Source organism: Phasianus colchicus, chromosome 9 (assembly GCF_987193195.1).
Source record: "Phasianus colchicus chromosome 9, bPhaCol1.hap1.1, whole genome shotgun sequence".
In the NCBI taxonomy this organism is placed as follows: Eukaryota; Metazoa; Chordata; class Aves; order Galliformes; family Phasianidae; genus Phasianus; species Phasianus colchicus.
The window spans coordinates 6,192,140-6,209,421 of NC_143444.1; the positions used below are offsets into that span (position 1 = coordinate 6,192,140).

Consider the following 17,282-nt stretch of genomic DNA (forward strand, 5'->3'; position numbering starts at 1 on the left):
TTCAAGTAATTGCAGGGGGGCATATATAAGATATCATCTCACACTGTTTTTTGAGAAGATGCTTATCAGTTGAGTAACGTAGAATCATAGAATCATAGAATCACAAGGTTGGAAAGGACCTAAAAGACCATCTAGTCCAACTGTTCTCCCATTACCATTGCTACCACGAGCATAGAGGTGCAGTACACACTTGAGAAGCATTTTGCAGAAATAGTATTTTCAGTGGGAACATGTTAAATTGGCTCAGGTAGGCTGAGATCATTTTTTATGAGTTCATAGCTGTATGGTTATTTGTTTAATTCTTTTAACACATACATATCACAGCTACTTTCACAACCAAATTTTATCACACACAAAACATTACCTTTTTACTAGTATTTTCTTCTCCTAGTTTTAAAGTTATTTTCAAGATAATATTTTTGTTTTCTTCTGTCTTACTACTGTACCAGTAAAAAGCTGTTACATAACACTCCAACAGTTCAATCTGAGCGAGAAACCTGAACTGTAAGTGTATAGTATCATTTGGTGATACCGAATCACAGCATCACAGAATGGCCCGGGTTGGAAGGGAACTCAAGGACCATGAATTTCCAACCCCCCCTGCCACATGCAGGGTCACCAACTTCCACATTTCATAGCAGCCCAGGCTGCTCAGGGCCCCATCCAACCTGGCCTTGAACACCTCCAGGGATGGACGGGGCATCCACAGCCTCTCTGGGCAGCTGTTCCAGCACCTCACCACTCTCTCTGTAAAGAACTTCCCCCTGACATCCAACCTCAATTTTCTCTCCCTCAACTTCAAACCATTTCCCCTTGTGCTGCTGTTATCTACCCTTTCAAAGAGTTGATTCCCCTCCTGTTTGTAGGCTCCCTTTAGGTACTGAAAGGCTGCAATGAGGTCACCCCGCAGCCTTCTTTTCTCCAGGCTGAACAAGCCCAGCTCCCTCAGCCTGTCTTAGTAGTGGAGGTGCTCCAGTCCCCTGATCATCTTTATGGCTCCTCTGGACCCTCTCCAACAGCTCCCTGTCTTTCTTGTCCTGGGGGCTCCAGACCTGGACACAGTGCTGCAGGTGGGGCCTCACAAGAGCAGAGTAGAGGGGAACAATCACCTCCCTGTCCTTGCTGGCCACTGTTTGTGTTTATCTGCTGGTGGTAAATTGTTATCGAGAATTACATAATTAATCCTAACCTTGAAGGACTTTTTAAACTTAACATTCTGACTATGGACATTTATTTTATTAATGAGGTTAAAAGCTAAGTTGCTATCTTTTATTTTTAATAAAAATAAAAAGATTTTTCAAACTTCTTTTTCTTTGGCTGATTGAAGGCAGGAGTAATCTGTTGTGCCACATGATGCTGTCTCCTTTTCTTTGATTCAAGCAGAGGAAGGAGGAGCCATTCAGAAAAGAAAAAGGAAATTCATAAAGGGAAATTGTAAGTTGAGTATGAAATAGTAACTAAATAGTGGAATTAGCTCTCATTACCAAACAGGAAGGAATAGTATTTGTGGTTTGGCTAGTTAAGTACTTCTGATGTTATTTTTTTTTCATAAACTACTGATAATTGCTAAAAGAAACAAGCAACAAAACAACCAAAAAACCACAACAGTGAAAGGATCAGAATATACTCTGCAAACACAATCACAGATGTGGCTTGTATATAAAATTATAAGACATTAAATTAATTTCATTTTCGAATGAGTGACATCAGTTTCTTGGACATTAGGGAGAATTAGTTTTGTGCTCATTGAGGCACCCAGACGGCTGCAACATGAGCAGAAGTGTTAACCTGTTAAGAAAGCCAACATGTTTTTGAAAAGTGCACTTTCTGTTCTGTTAGGGACATTTCTCATTCTTATATGTAAAGCCACAGTATCCATGGTGCATTATCTCCAGTGCTTTTGGTTTTCTAGTGGTTCTGCTTGACAGACACATGAAAACAGGAATCAGAAAGAAAGAGGTATTCATCTTGCTGTCTTCAGTCTTAATAACTTGACTCTAGTTGAACTTCTTGTCAGCAGTTAGATTTTGTTTGTTTATGCTGCAGTTTATTGCTGTTTTTCTTAGGCAGCAGCTTTTCTTACCAATATTTCTATTAACATACAGTGCTCTGCGAAAAAAGGGAGTGTCCTCTATTTTAATACTAAAAAAAAAAAAAAGTTCTCCTTATATTTTCTTCCAAAGGAAGCACATGTGCATATGCACACTTATTTTTGTATGAAATAGACAACATAAATCTGTTTCTAATTCACACAGGTGAGTTAAACATTTAAAACCAGATAAGAGTGGACATATGAATCAAGCACTGTAGAACAGATAAGAGTGGATATGTGAGTCAAACCCTGAAGAACAGGTAAGAGTGGGCATATATTTATACACTAATTTCTGAGGTCCAAGAGCCACAACACACAAGTGTCAGGAGACAAAGACTAAAACGAACTGGTCTCAAGCTCACAAATCTAAAGGAAAATCATTGGAATGCAATTAAAAATTCTAAAAATCTGACCCTCAATCTACCTTTCATTGCTAGCTGCTAAAAAAAAAACCACAAAACCCACCACGAACAACAACAAAAACAGATAGAGAGAATTTATGTGATTATTAAATATTGAGCTGCAGCGTAGCGTAGTAAATTATTGCTTCTTATGTTTTTGGAAGTTTTCAACCACAGATTCTGCTACTTATGAGATTACAACTGCTGAGTTACTCTACATATTTCAGATTTTCTGTGTATCTTGAAGGAGATTTACATTCTATTAACCAGCTTCTCCATTATCACTGAATCCTATAGCCATTGCTGCTCAGTTTAATTATCAGATCTTAAGAGGAGTCAACTGATGGATAATTTCCTCAGAAAACTGTTTATCACAAAACCTCTAATTTTCTTGTTCAGAGCTTTTCAGGTGAAGGGTTAGTTTGAAAGTCAGGAATTCTCATGATAATTAATACACTGTTGAGCAGAAATATGTCGGCAACACAGAAGCCTTTCCCCCTCTTTGCATTTTGCTCCACGTTGACCTACTTTTTGTCTTAGTACTTACATCTTTGTAGGGCATCACTAATGGAGCAGTTTGCCACAGACAGGCCTGAAGTTCCAACAGCTTTTCTGATGTTAATATTCAGAAGCCATTTTTTTACAGCAACTTTTGGGGATGTCTCACATTTCTGAAGGAAGTCAACAGATTGGCATTTATGGAAATAAGACACTTGGCTGTAAAGGCAGGAGAGCATGGATTTGGCAACAGAGCATTTCTAGATATCAGAGAATGTGTACAATACACAGTGTGTTTGTGTGGGTGTATGTTTATATAAAACGAGTACTTATGAATATACATAGTATATATATGTGTATAAACACAAAAGCCCTTTGTGATCTCATGATAACATTTCCTAGCACTCACTTTTGCACTTATCTGACTTTGTTTCTTAAACAAGATAGAGATCTTCTAACGCAGCAGCATGAAATGTAAGCATTAGAACTATGTAAGAATCAGGAAATAAATAGATGTTGACCCTTCATCTTTTTGATAACGAGCTATCCTCACCTGAGCAACTCGAGCTCTGCTAGGTATAGTCTAAATTAATTGATACATAATGACTAGCCATGAAGTGATCACACCTGCTGTGACATGGATTATGGAACATAGCACATACAAGTTATGCAAGATATGTAAGGGAAAACTGATTCAGCTTCCATGTGCTCTATTAATGGTTTGGTAATTTGGATGCAGATTCAGAATCAATTGTTTCTTTTTCATAATGCCATACACAAGAAATAGAGAGAGATTAGGTCATGATGATAAAGCCTGCATAAAGCATATATTGTCAAGTGGATTTATATTGTATACTCAGTGAAGGGAAAGGTTACATGACGCAGCATGTCTCTGCTGGTCTTCAGAAGATTGATATAATCCTTACCAGCTTTTTCAGGAAGGTGACCTATTTTTTCCAGCTTCATTTCACATAAAAATTTTACTCTGATGTACTTAAAGCCTAAAAATAGCCTTTCTAAGATTTCATTTCCAAACTCTTCCACCAAATATGAGTTCAATACTAATTAAATGATCAAAGCTACGTTTCTCAGAAGGAGGCAGCTTCCTTGTTGTGTTTTCTTTTACATCCCCAACCCCAAAAAACGAGGAAGGCTTCTCCCTTCGTTCTGCTGGCCTGTTACTGAGCTGATGGCACTTTAGCAGTGCCATTGAATCCACTGTTGGATTCATATTGATTTGTTCTGTCAGAAATAACTTGTGAACTCATTTCTGAGCTATTGAACCACCAAATATGGGAAACCAACACTCACATTATAAAATAGATTATCTATATTCTGTTCTTGATTATGTGTACAGAATTCAACACGGTGTTTATTTAAGGCTGTGTCAATATTTAATTACAATTTGACAATGTGCTGAGCATTTTTAACACATCGAACTTAACTTCTCCATATCTTGTAACCAGAAAGCCTCAATAGGCATTTGAACTGTGAAATACTTTCCATAAAGTAAAAGTATTAATTACTTATTCACTGAAAATAATTTGACTTGATTTTACCTCAGGCATAGGATATTTGGCTCTAGCCTTATGATTTTAAGGATATGAAACCTCCCTAGGCAGAGAAAAGTCACTGCATAATCTATTCCCAAGTATTTCCAATGCTATTAGTTCTAAACGTGTAAGAAATCACTCGCTTTTCTGGATTTTAAAGCTTACTCCAGCAATAAGAGCAGTGTAGAAATATATCAGGGCAATGTGCTCAGATGTAGTGTGAGGACCTGAGGCAAGGTCCTTGTAATGATGCTACTGCTTGAGCTGTGGGAGGAAAAACATGGTAGGATCAATTATAAATACTCTCTTCAGTTTATTTTTTTATTTTGGGAATGCTGTTTTAAAAAGATGTTAAAAAACACATACAAAGATAGACAAAAAGTTTCTGGGACCTTTCTGTCCATACTAGCTGCGTTTCCTGGTATGTCCTAGAATCGAATATATTTTTCCTGGCAGTCCTTCCCCCAAATTTGGTTGTTTTGCTCTGAAATATGCAGTTTCCTCCTCTAATTTACAGGGATAAGATTAATTACCTCAAGCCTTTTTTCTCAAGCAGACTCCGTAGTTTCCTGGTTCCTGATGCAGTGGCAGAGGGAACGGATGCAGGAGGTGCCCATTCTGGGCAGATCCTGGATGACATCATCACCTTTCAGAGAAGGTGGAATTGTATTCCCTCTATCAAGACAAACATTTATATGTGAGCTTTGCAGAGATCAGGTTGTGGAAGTTAGTACGTGTGAACTTTATAAGAGCACAACTGGATTCCTTTATAACCATCTATCCAGCAAGATTACCCTTCAGCTCCCCATAGTGGATAATGCAGGAGAGGCCTGGCATTGATTATTATTTTTTACCTTGGCTTATTTTTATTCACCAAGGTAAAAATCCACACTATTTTTCCTTAGCATACGGATGCTCTGTGTCCTCAGGATTTCTACTGCACCTCACAGGATATTGTAAATTTGAGGATTTGGGTATCCTAAAAAAGAAAGGCTCATTATGACATTCAGTGCCTTTGGCTGAGAGTTTATTATGCAGCAAAAAAGTATTTCCTTTGCCAAACAGATGGGCTGGTGTATATTCACTTTTCTCATATACAGACTACTTTCTTTATGTCAAACTGTCATACTGTTTAGGCTGTGCATTCGTATGTCCTTGCAGACTTTTCAGGTATCCAACTGCACTTCTATCAGTCACACTCAGTGGGTGAATTCTCCACAGTTCTGGTAGCTCTTTGTGTTCTCCACAGAACTCTCTGTAATTGAAAGGAGGTGTCCAAAACCGAGAAGTTTTCTTCACCAGAAGCCATTTGGAACTGTAGTGGAGTAGAAACATTACTTTGCTTTTCTTGTGCCTGATAGCCTTTTTCTGTATTTAACTAATCACTTTTTTTAACACCAAATCTCTACTGACTCATTTTCTTTTGTGCACTGCTATGAACGAAGTCTTCTTTTTATGAAGTAACTGCTTAACCAGTTTGTCTCCAGCTTACATTTCTGTAGTCAATTATTCCCAGCACTGTGTAAGCTTCTCACTGTACAGAATTGCATTCTATTTACTTTAGAACTCTGTTTCAGCTTGTCAGGATTTGTTCAATTCTGTCTTCTGAAGTGCTTGCAGCTCTCACCGGGATGGGATATCTTCCATAAATACAATGAAAATATTCTCTGTCATATTGCAGCACCTAAAATTAGGCAGTTTGGGATTCAAGACAAAAATATCAGGAGATCTCACTTGTGAGAAATTTCTCATTTGTATGTGAATCGTGTGACACTACTCCTGAGTGCCATCTTCTAATCATGATATGTGAATTTCACACAGCCCATCCTCCTCTTACCTTCTTATGTGAATAGTAGGTGGCTTAGCACCAGAAACCTTACCAAAAACAGAATCTCATGATCTGTTTTTGATACATCACAGTTTAATTAATAATAATAATACAGTTAATTAAAACTAGCTTTATCATGACTCTTCGATTGCTCTGGCTCACTTTGCACGTGAGCACTTTTAACCTTCCTAATTTCCCCTACTCGTTACTACAGTCATTTTGTCACCAGTTTTTGTCATTTAACCTTGATTCTGTTCTTGTACATCTTTTTGCAAGAGATACAAGTCATCAAAATGGTTTAGATTTAGTCACGGCTCTCTCTCACCAGCTTCCCTTCTTTCTCATTGGGATGGTCTGTTTGTGGCCCTATATTTCTTTTAGAAACTGCAAACTTTTTGTAGTGTACTCATTCCTGAATCTGGCATGGTGGAATTTTACATGCAGGCTGGAAGTTCCTTCTTTCAAATCATTACTTAATGACTACTGTCACCTAGATAGTCTCCCAAATTCTTCTCTGAGGAGGTATCCAGCTAGTTCAAGTCTCTTGCTGTCATCAGTTCTGTAACAGAAATGCTAAGTCATGGCCTGAAGCAGTGATGGAGCACCTGGTGGGAAGGTAGGGCCAACCCAGGGGAGCTCAGGTGTATGCAATGAACCTGAGTGACCAGTAGGGATGGAGCCAGGATCCACCCCTTCCTGACCTCATTTAAGGGTTGGCACTGGAGGTCAGGGGATCTTGCTGGAGATCCCTGCTTATCTGAGGCCTTCTGAAAGTAACCACCTTCTTTCCTTTTTTTTTCTGTTCTTGTGGCTGTTACAGCTGTGCAAATCCTCACTTGCCTAGGATTTTGCTGCTCTGCTGCTATTGCTATGCTTTCCATCGTGTTACAAATCTTTATGCTTTGTATGATTGTATTTAAATTAAGGCACCATACATTTGATCTTTTTGGTTCACAGGTTACTAACAGGTCCCTTCTTTTCCTTGTTGTCCTTCTCTATTTCCTCTTTTTGTCGTTCTCCAAATAGATAAGTTGCTCCAAAAGGAATATCTCCTATTTATTTCTATGGAAATTACAACACATACAAAGAACACAGTGACACCATTTGATAGAGCAAATTCTCTAATGCAAAATACTTCTTTCAATATAGCAACTGCTGTTAGCTAGGCATTTTTGCCAGCAATTAATAAGAATGTGAATGCTGTGCTTGTAAATATACTATAACACAGCACCACCCCTCACTGTACCAGCATCCAATGTTTGGTCTCCATGAACATTCAGCAGGAGTCAGTAAGTGCCATTTTTTTTTCTCTAATGTTAGTTTCCCTCCACTGGTGCCTCCTGAGCAAACTCTTTCCATAATGATCACCACTTATAACCATTTCTGATTATGAAAATGACTTTCAGTTCCTGCTGTGTGCTGCTCACATCCTCACAGCAGCGTGCAGCACCTGAGCATGCTGACAGTTACATTTTGTTCATCTCATTTCTGTCTCATAATGTGCATTGCAGTGATTGGTGGAAAGAAGAGATGTCATTCAGAGGGACCTCGACAGGCTTGAAAGGTGGGCCTGGGTGAACCTGATGAGTTCAACATGGCAAAGTGTGAGGTTTTGCACTTGGGCCGGAGGAATCCCAGGCATCCATACAGGCTGGAAGGAGCGGTCCTTGAGAGCAGCCCTGTGGAGAAGGACCTGGGGATCTTGATAGAAGAAAAGCTGAACATGAGCCAGCAGTGTGCTCTTGCAGCTCAGAAAGCAAATGGAATCCTGGGCTCCATCAAAAGAGGGGTGGCCAGCAGGGACAGAGAGGTGATTGTCCCCCTCTACTCTGCTCTTGTGAGGCCCCATCTGCAGCACTGTGTCCAGGTCTGGAGCCCCCAGGACAAGAAAGACAGGGAGCTGTTGGAGAGGGTCCAGAGGAGCCACGAAGATGATCAGGGAACTGGAGCACCTCCACTACAAAGACAGGCTGAGGGAGCTGGGCTTGTTCAGCCTGGAGAAAAGAAGGCTGCGGGGTGAGCTCATTGCAGCATTTCAGTACCTAAAGGGAGCCTACAAACAGGAGGGGAGTCAGCTCTTTGAAAGGGTAGATAACTGCAAGATGAGGGGAAATGGTTTGAAGTTGAGGGAGGGAAGATTTAGGTTGGATGTCAGGGGGAAGTTCTTTGCTATGAGAGTGGTGAGGTGCTGGAACAGCTGCCCAGAGAGGCTGTGGATGCCCCGTCCATCCCTGGAGGTGTTCAAGGCCAGGTTGGATGAGGCCCTGGGCAGCCTGGGCTGCTATGAAATGTGGAGGTTGGTGGCCCTGCCTGTGGCGGGGGGTTGGAGACTCATGGTCCTTGGGGTCCCTTCCAACCCTGGCCATTCTGTGTGATCGCTGTGCTTTATAGCGAGGCGCAGGGCTGCCGTGCTCTGCTGGGCTGCGTCCGATGCTGAGAGCACGGCGGCTGTGTGAGTTATGGGGTAATTTGAGTGCAATTTGTTCCACATGGAATACAAGGGGGAGGAAAGAAACCACTGGGACAACCTCTTGTTATTTGCACACAAACAGCGCAGATGTTTACCTAAACGTAGGCGTCTGTTTACGACCTGACTATTAAATATTGATTTAACCGTACAAAAACACCTGATAAGCAGCGCGGCGAGCCGGCACCAAACCAACGCCGCCTCTCCCAGGCAGTCGCTGCCCTTCGGCTGCAGCCGGGACTTGGACGCTTTCACAGCCGGCCTTTCTCACGTTAAAAGGGGGGAGAAAGGTCGCGCGGCTCGGGCTGTTGCACTGAGGGCTCGGCCTCTGCGGTGCCGGGGACGGCAGCGCCGCCACCCCGGGAGCGGGCGCTCGCGGCCCGCCGGCAGCAGGAGGACGCGGAGGAGGAGGGGAGCGGAGCGGCGCGCGCGTGCCCCCACCCGCCGCGCTCCGCCATCCTCCCTGCCCTCCCTTCCCTTCCCCTCCCGCCGCCGGAATGTGGACGGCGCTCGCCCGGCCCTGAGGCGGCTGCGCGGCCGCCGCGTTCCGCTCGCTCGGCCTCCCCTGCCCGCCGCCCCGCGTCCGGAGGCGGGCCGGGACGGGCCGGAGGCGCCCCCGAGGACGGCCGAGCCGGCAGCGGTGAGAGAGGCGATGCCGCCGCGGGGCTCGCGGGCTGAGGGGAGGGAGCGGGCCCGGGCCGCCGCTCCGTGTCCCGCGTGAGGGCGGCGGGGCGATCGCGGCGTCGAGTTGGGCGCGGAGGGCAGGGGAGCGCGCTGTGCCCTCCTCACTGCGAGGGAAGCCGAGTCCCTGCCCGCAGCGGGGCAGCGCGAGCCTGCGCCGTCGGCACGGCTCACACTTATCTCCCTGCTTCCGAGCGCTTTGCTTGCTTGCTTTTTTTTTTTCCCCCTTTAATGCCCCGGGCTCCCTGCTAGGCCTCCCTGCGCGAAGCTCGGCACAAACATCCGTGTCCTCCGGCGCTCTGCTGCCCGGCTGCGGGGTGCCGCTGTGTTCGCTGCGCTCTCCTGCGCCGCGTCCCGGCACGGAGTGCGGGCTGTGCAGCGTGAGTTCGGGGCGGCACCGGGGGGCTTTGGGGCTCCTTCCGAGCCGGCCGTGCGGTGATCTGATACCTGCGTCCGTGCTTTTGTATAAAAGATTAAAAAAAAAATTAAAGCGTCAGTACTTTTTTAAAAAAATCTTAAGAGTAAGACATCCAGTAAGGCATAAGAAATAGCTCCCGTGGTAAGCACCGCTTCTCCTTTTCTCAGGTTGTATTCTCGCTAGTGATTTTCTTCCAAAGGGCAGCAGTCTTTCTGTCTGCAAAGAGAGCTGGCGGCTGCGCTGCAGGCATCATCCGCTCCCTGTGAATTAGGGAATAGCGTGGCTTTGTTTGGCCAAACCTTGTCAAAGTCCTGAGTAGCGTCAGCCTGACTCATGTGCCACGTCTTGTGAATGTGTGCCGGGGGAAAAGATCGGTTCTGCGTGTTGTGCCTGTGCCTGGGTAGCGCTGCAGGCAGTGCTGTGCATCTGTGTGGGTGATGCGGTGTTAAGAGCTCAGTTGAAACTTGAAGGGACCACTGATGCAGGCACGCGTTGAGCACACACTGGAGTTGAAGCTAATTCAGAATGGTTTGAAGCGCTCCGCGGTGTTCTCTTTAAGGTAGTGAGAGTGAAATGCAGGATTGCTTGGGTAAAAATAGAATGCAGGCCTTTCAGAAGTGATTCACGGATTAAGTTTGCTGATGTTAGTAAGAGGATTGCAAAAACATCCAGGCCATGGTGTGTATGGCAGAGCTATTGAGGATGAGCTGAGCTGGGGCTGCTTCTTCCCTTGTGTCAACAAATGGGACTTGTGCAGCAAGGAAGTGAGTTCAGAGAACTGGTTAAAAAGCAGTACTTGTTATTTCTTTTTCCCCCCTCCAGGTTACTTTATGGTTAGAACAACTTCCTGAACTAGTTCACTTGTCTGCTTGTAGAGATGTTGACTCCATCCAAAGGAAGAAGTGTGTTGGGGTGCGTGTGGCTATTGCTGTGGCTCTGACAGCCACGAGCTGCAGGGTGATGTGCTTATCTGGGTCATGCTCTTAGGGGCACCGAGGTGATGTAAGGAGGCACCGCTGCCAGGAGGAGTTGCTCTGTGTGTGCCAGCTAGTGCCACTTGTGCTGAAGGTAATAAATGACAGCAAAGGTGATAAGAGCTCCTGTGTGCTGGCATGTGTTGGTCCAGAAGCCACAGGATCGTTTGTGGTGGTGCTTTTTGTTTTTGTTTTTCTCTAAGCAACAGAGCCACCTCTATTTCTGCATTTTAATTCTGCTTGCCCACGTCAGTAGCTGGATCTTTGCTCTCTCCTTGGTTATCCTTTCTTCTCTCTAAAGCTGCTGTCGATTCATTAATTGCAAAGAATGACGTGGGCATTATTAGATAGAGACATTTGTAAACTTATTCAGCTCTAATTTAAAAATAATCAGCCTGTTTTGTATTTCTGTTATATTTCTGTTATAGATGAAAGGCTATTTCAGACTTGACTGGCCTTAGTAATTACAAACCTCTTGATTTCCAGTTAAAACTAATTTGTCATTAGATTATACCCGTTTTACGTGCGCAGTGGGCTGATGCACCATATCAGCACTCTTAATCCTGGTATAGCAGAACAAGGGATGCACAAATGACTGCAACGTTGAACCTTTTAAATCTCTGACCACCAGCTGTACTAATCCTTACTCTAAGTGCTCTTCCACCCCATGAATTTTAATCTTGACCTTCTAAGTGAAAATTAAAATGTATATTTTAATATGAACAGTAAGCTTCATAGAATTATCCTCTTAAAGGAGACGAAGGTGTTGTAAGTATATTTTGTAAGATTTTTTTTTCTTGTTTTGACAGTTATATTTTTGATAATTTATTCCAGCCTTAATCTTTGCTATACCAGTACAGGTATTAAAGGAGCCGCTGCTGTAACCTGGATTGCTGGAATGATTCTCTTTCCTTTGCTAGATTCCTGCTTCATAAGAAAAGCCTGAAATATTTGACGAGAGATTGAAATCAATGTTTTTCATCTTTTTTTCTGAATTCTTAACTTTAAAGAGAGACAAAGTTTCTGTAGAGAGTGTTGGAAAGTGCCTTTATGGGTTTTAAAGTGTTCACTTAGTTTTGGTGTCAGAAGTGTTCCAGGAGGACACTCTATGAAGCTGAAAGAGATAAAGTGGTTTGGTTGTGTGTTTGTGACTCCATATAAATGATACATGAATCTTTTTCAGAAACCTGCTTAATTAAGTCGATTACTTTGAAAGATGAGTAAGGCCTCTGTAGAAAGCCTGTTCTTTTGCAGGGATGTTTCCTGTCCATGGGAAGCATAGCAGGGACAAAGATCTTCCTAATGTTTCTAAGCAGACAGGGTTAAAACTGAAGTTCTTGCTGCATAGCCAGAGGTCCTGAACACATTGCCCTGCTGTGCCCTGACCACTGTTGCCCAGTTCATTGGTGAGCCAGCTGAAGTTGCACTCTGTAATGACCTCAGTAATGGGTCTGAAGACATTCAGAGGTACTGGCTTCAGTGGTAGTCCTGAAATGTGACTATGTGACTGTGACTGCTTGTTAATGGAGTTGGTACTGCTGATAATTTCCTCAGAACAATATTGCTCTTCTCTGCAGTGCCTGTCTCACCAGTTGGGGTTTAAGGATACAGCGTGGGACTGCACTGATGGTCTTCCGTGTCCACTGCTTGTCTGTCATCCAGTAAGCCAGCAATCCCCTTGCACTGATCAGGCATTGTTTGTAGTCTGGATCCGTGCTTGCTGGTCTGCAGTCACCTGAATCCTCCTCCTGGCTCTTGAAGTTGGATGTGATGTTTGCCTTTCTTCCAGCTGTAAGGAACCTCGGTCAGTCTTGTGGCCTTCCACAGCTTTGTCTCTCAGTGACATTAGTCAGCTCCCTCTGGACTTTCAAATACATCCCACCTCCAGATTGAGAGCTCAGGGTTCTTACTCTGAAGGCTGACATTAAACAATTAAATCACACAAATTTTAATAACTTTCATTGCTATTTAGAGAGATGCCACCTTTTATTTTAACATGGTTTCTATCTTAGCAAGAAGTCATAGTAATTTAGGAAAATACACCAAAAAAACAACACACAGCAGTATTTTGTTTGCAAGTTGTTGTGTTGAAATACATGGATTACTCTTCAGTACAACCATTCATTTAGCACAGTGGGTTAATAGAAGTGTATCTTTTTTTAGTATTTTGATTATAAGTCCTACAGCAGTCTGTGCTTTCTTTGGAGGAAAGCAATTGAAAGTAATTAAAATCAGCTATTTTTACTTGATTGCTGCTGCACTTCTCAGAGGTCTGGACTCCCGTTGACTACTTCAGCATAATAATTAAGATGGACAAGAAAAGAACAACGTAAAATACTGTATTTTTATGGAAATAATTAGTAAAGAAGTAATTGGTGTCCGATCCGTAGATGAGTTCATTTGTGTACTGTGTTTATGTTGTGCATACATATTTGTATGTCCAACAAATGTCCCACACTTAACACTGTAAAGAACTGGTGCACTGTCCTTGTGTGCTTGTTTCTGTGTGCAATAAAAAGTCCAGGACTTTAATTTAGAAATAGGTGCAGAAACAGGCAAAATAGTTAAAATAAGCTTGCAGAAATAATTTGGAGTTTTTTCTTTGTCCTTCAATAACATCCAGGTATCTTTTCAGTTCAGTGTGAGCACTGCATGCTGACATGCATTCCACAGCAGCCTGTTCCTTGGGGAACCTTTCGGACCTTGGGCTGAATCACCTGGATTGCCTGTGGCAGAGAGAAGTGCTGGCTGGTTTTGATTCTTTCCTTTCTGCGAAGCCTTTGTTTTACCTTCTTTCTCTGGCATGTACTTTCATTATTTCCTCTTATTTTCAACTCAGGTCTGGCAAGTGAATTCTTGGTGGCAGTGCAGCATAAGTAATAGTTGTCCTGAGTCTGAGCTGCCAGTTCCTGTCTGCTCTCTGTGCAGTGATGGTGCTAACACAGGCACTTGCCTAGTCAAGTGTTGAGCTGGGAGGAGATGCTCCAATCCTCCATTCTCCTTTGGGGTTATTGGGCAGCCAGTCGCAGGAGGTGTCCCGTCTCCTTCAGCGTGTTGCTGCCAGCACAGAAGGTGGGTAAGGTAGCCGCTTTTTTAGACAATTCTTCACCTCCTGTATCTTTGAGATATTACTGGGCTATCTGTAGCTTGTGTCAGCATTTTCACTGTGTGTGTGTGAGCATTTGAGCATGGAGAAGCAGTGAAGTTAGAAGAGAGCTTTCTGTGCATGGCAGTGGTTGTTCTGGGGGTAAGACTTGAAGTGGAGCACAGATCAGGCAGTGCAAGGAAGGTCAGCCTTTGGAAATATCAGTCCTGTCAGTTTCTGCAAGCTGCCTTTGCTCATAGATGTCTCTACCACAAAAATTTTTCTTATTCCTGTCATACTTGATTCTATTTGTTGATGCTTTAATAAGAATAATTTGAATAAAGTCCCAAGAAACAGAGGTGCTAGCTAGATTTGTGTAATTTTGGAGATAACTGCTCAATGATTTTTGAGACTGAAGTGGAAGTGGTTACAGGTGCAGTTGAAAACTCAGTGCCTGATACAATACACTGTTTTGAAAATATTATTTGTCAACTATTTATTGCTCTACATATGTATAAAAACTATTAGGGGAGAGAGGTGGGGGAAAGGATTGACTAAAATGCCCATTAAAGTATGTTGCCAAGCCCCAGAAAACTGACGTGAAGTTGGAAGTTCCTCATAGTTGTCATGACTTCTCTATTTGCCTTTGACTCCTACAGCTTCCCTTTTATCTGACTGAAATTGACACTGTAGGAGGGTCAGACTGCAGATTAATATCTAGCTTTCGATGGTAGTCAGGGAGGAGTGTGATGGAGACAAAGTGTATAATAAGACAAGCACAGATCATCCTTCCTCCAGCATGCCCTCCTGGTTTCTATCCCTGGCCTCTGTGATGTTTCTGGTGCTCATATTCTTTCTGGGGTCATACTGTGGAAAAAAGTAGCCACATTATTTTGTGTATCCCCTTCAGAATATACAAGGTGCCAAAATAACATCTGTTCTTAACTCTGTAAGTGTGCAGTTAAACTGTCTGCTTTGCTGGGACTTCAGAATACCTGGTGGTTGGGTTTTTTTCCCTGCTCTTAGTGCTTTGTTGGGCTTGATGGAGACTCACCTTTGACTTCCATGTGTGGCAGGATGCTGAAGCTCACCTGTCTGCACTTTGCATTTTGGATTAGGATTCCTTCTATTGTAAACCATTTGCTTGTCTCGTAGCTTCTGTGAGCATGGAAAGAACTGAGCAGTCCCTATGAATATATCCTACTGTACATCCTGCTAAACAGGGTATCAGAATAATTACTATCTCCATTCATTGTGTAGCTGAATAAAAAATGTAAGACTTGGTTACATTGAAATTTTCAGAGTGTATTGCTGTGATGGATCTGAGAGTTTTTTCTTTGGCACCTTTGTCATTTTGACTTCCCTGCTTTACTTCCAAGAATAACACTTTATACCCAAATTAACATTTCAGTTTACAACTTTCAGCATCAAAACGACGAGATGTGGGTTTGTGTCAGTCCCCTTTTCCTGGGTGATGTCAGCTCTCCCTGCTGTAACGCTGGCTCTGAGGTTACATAGTGTCCCCACCTCTCGTAGGTGCTGCACATTTACTTGTCTCCTAACAGAATGCTTGTTGTGCTAGCTTGTATGCTGCTTAGCAATTGGAGAGACACCTCTATGGCCCCTCAGGATTTGTTTGATTTAATGCAAGCTGGTGAATTTCTTAAATTAGAAATATAATGCATCCAGCTACTTGGATGGTTTGGAATTTGGAATATGAAGTGATCTTCTTGAGGCCAAACCTTGTTCTCATCGAGGTAGATCATATGAACAAATTGTATTGATCCTTTAGACTTAAAATGAGAAAAGGCTTTTCTTCCCTTTGTGCTTATTACTACTTTCTTTCCCCTGATGTGACTGTGAGGACAGAGCACTGTAGTACCAGATGTGTCTGATCACATATTGTCCTGTTCTTACAGTGGAAGATCATTTTTTCTGTGAAGGGAACAATTTTGTATTTTTTTATGCCTTTCCCTTCATTTTCTAACATCCATCACAGCCTTTGGAATTAGCAGTAAATCTGCATCTCAGAATATTTTTGTAAGAGCTTGCCCCAGGGGTTTGAGGATCTTACTTCCAGCATGCAGAGGAATTAGGAATGCACTGTAGCATTCAAGTAGCATTTCATAGAACCATAGAATGGTTTGGGTTGGAAGGAGCCTTAGAGATCGTGATCCAACCCCCTGCTAAGGGCAAGGACACCTCCCACCACATTCAGCAGTGGTTTTGGTGTTAGGTCATCTTGCAGTTAACATAATAGCCATGGATATTTTCTTTGGATCAGTCGCTCGTTAATTCAAGTAACTGTTTTCTATTCAAATGATACTTGTACGTCATCTTAGCTGCAGGAACAGCACAGCTGTAGTATAGAGATAATGTCGAGTTCAAGGTATGCTTTTAGTAAACAGGAAAATGTACAAAATGAACAGAGAATTACATGTGTGCATTGGGATATGAGAATATGAAAATGATAGCATGCTGAAGCTTGTTTCTGTGTAGTACCATTCCAGTTCAACACACGTAGGATTGAGGCAGACAATAGTTAAAGCCATTTGCTGCGCTACGTTCCAGTCTCTCAATTTGAAGCAGTTATCCTAACTTCCAGGAGGTTTCATTTTCAGTTCACCTCGGCCTTTAAAGTAACCATTCTCTTCTCATCTTTTCACGTTAGAAGCTTGGGTGGCTGTCTGACCAGAACTCACAGGCTCTCTCATTCTGGAAAATCTGTAAGTGAAGAATATAAAGAACTCACTGCTCAGGATTGTCTGTGACAGCTGATGGAATGAAAGAGGTGTAGTGTTTAATTACAGTTGAACGGTGTTTGAGAAATAGAAATGTTATTGTCTATTTGTGGTTGGAGAGCATGAAGTTAATTTCTGAGATTAAGGGACAGAGCACTGGAAATCCAAGTTAAACCTGTGAAATTTGCTATTCCCAAAATGCACTTTGCAGGTTTCAGAGGAGAGATGTGAGCTATGACAGTGGTTATGTTGAAGAAGAGGGACGTTACTGAGTCCGAAGGCAGGCAGCAGCAGGCAAGAAGTCACCATTTCTCTTGTGTTTCAGTGGTGTTTGTCTGAAGTGATGCTCCGTGAGGTGTGTGAAAGGTTGGCACCCAGAATCTCTGCTGCCTTAATCACACTGCTCTTCCATATGCTCTCTTCTGCATTACATAATGTGTTTTTAATGGGAAATAATAGCTTGTGGAGAAACTACCTGCTTGAAACTTGCAGTGTGTTTAATAGAGAGAGGCTGTCCCATAGTCCTATAGGCTAAATTAGGCCA

The 17,282-nt window shown here is 42.8% G+C and overlaps 1 protein-coding gene across 6 annotated transcripts in view; it reads left to right on the plus strand.

The window, feature by feature from the left end:
* Positions 1 to 17,282, plus strand: part of RABGAP1L (RAB GTPase activating protein 1 like) — a 214,823-nt gene that overhangs the window by 5,918 nt on the left and 191,623 nt on the right. The window contains exons 5-6 of one of the 6 annotated variants that reach the window (XM_090145951.1): positions 1,328 to 1,434; positions 2,256 to 2,352. The exons of 1 other annotated variant lie outside the window; for it this stretch is intronic. The gene's annotated coding sequence lies outside the window, so the exon portion shown is untranslated. Of the gene's footprint in view, positions 1 to 1,327; positions 1,435 to 2,255; positions 2,353 to 9,265; positions 9,480 to 10,220; positions 11,007 to 12,489; positions 12,717 to 13,804; positions 13,985 to 17,282 lie in introns of those variants that run through there. 4 more of the 6 variants (XM_031595541.2, XM_031595544.2, XM_090145953.1 and 1 more) reach the window with 4 other exon arrangements.